The sequence below is a fragment of the Echinops telfairi genome, unplaced genomic scaffold (assembly GCF_000313985.2).
Source record: "Echinops telfairi isolate 266 unplaced genomic scaffold, ASM31398v2 ScPeMD7_7417;HRSCAF=8455, whole genome shotgun sequence".
Taxonomy (NCBI): domain Eukaryota; kingdom Metazoa; phylum Chordata; class Mammalia; order Afrosoricida; family Tenrecidae; genus Echinops; species Echinops telfairi.
The window spans coordinates 2,624,423-2,625,282 of record NW_022111317.1 but is presented as its reverse complement, the minus strand read 5'-3'; the positions used below and the strand labels follow the sequence as shown (position 1 = coordinate 2,625,282).

The 860-nt window shown below is 62.0% G+C and overlaps 1 protein-coding gene across 1 annotated transcript in view; it reads right to left on the bottom strand.

The window, feature by feature from the left end:
- CPT1A (carnitine palmitoyltransferase 1A) overlaps positions 1–860 on the bottom strand; it is a 58,417-nt gene that overhangs the window by 13,886 nt on the left and 43,671 nt on the right. The window lies entirely within an intron of this gene.

Sequence of the window (860 nt, the reverse complement as noted above, 5' to 3'; positions counted from 1 at the left end):
GGACAGGAGAGAGAGGAGGAGGCTGTGGACGCTGCTCTCTGGTCGGCTCAGGCCGCCCTCTCCTGGCTGGACAGCGAGGCAGACCCTCACCCTAGAGGTAACCAGGAGTGGCCGACACCCAGGGCTAACTGACTCCAAGTCCAGGTGTCTCTCCCGTCTTTGACCTGGTTCCAGGTGAGCGGTCCTTCTCCTTCCCAGGAGAACCCCCCCACCAAGACACGATGGTGGCCACTGGAGAGAGCGGCTCAGACATGCTGCCAGGCCGCAGGGGTGGGAGTGTGGGCGTACACGTGTGCTTGGTGTGTGACTGCGTAAGCGTAAGTGTGTTGTTGTTCTGGGTGCAGAAGGAAACACCGTCTGTCCCTGTCGTGGGTGGTGCTGCGGTGGACACGGTGGGCAGTGGACATGGTGGACACATCTGCACAGGCCCGGCAGGTTCTCCTGTGGGGTTTTCTTGGCTAGAAGCAGATCGCCAGGCCTTTCCTCTGCAACTCTGCTGTGTGGCTTCCATGTTCCCCCACCTCTCGGTCTCAGAGGCAAACTGTTGGCAGCACCCAGGGACCGCCTCACGCCTCCGGTGGAAAGCCCCTTGCCCCTGCCCCCACACACCCCTGTGGCCCAGGCTCCTGCGTCATGTCACCTTGGTCATGCCTCAGCCCACTGCCCCAGCCGCCGTGATTGTCTGCCATGTCCACGGGCTTCCCCTTCCCCGCCCCTCTGCTTTACGCCACCCATGACGTCCTGCTCGAGGCTGCCCCTTGAATGTGTGTGCGTCCACGTGACTGTGTGTTCCAATGACTGTGTGTTGGTGCACGCATGTGAGTCAGGTGTGTGTGTGTGCATCGGTGTGAGCTACGGGT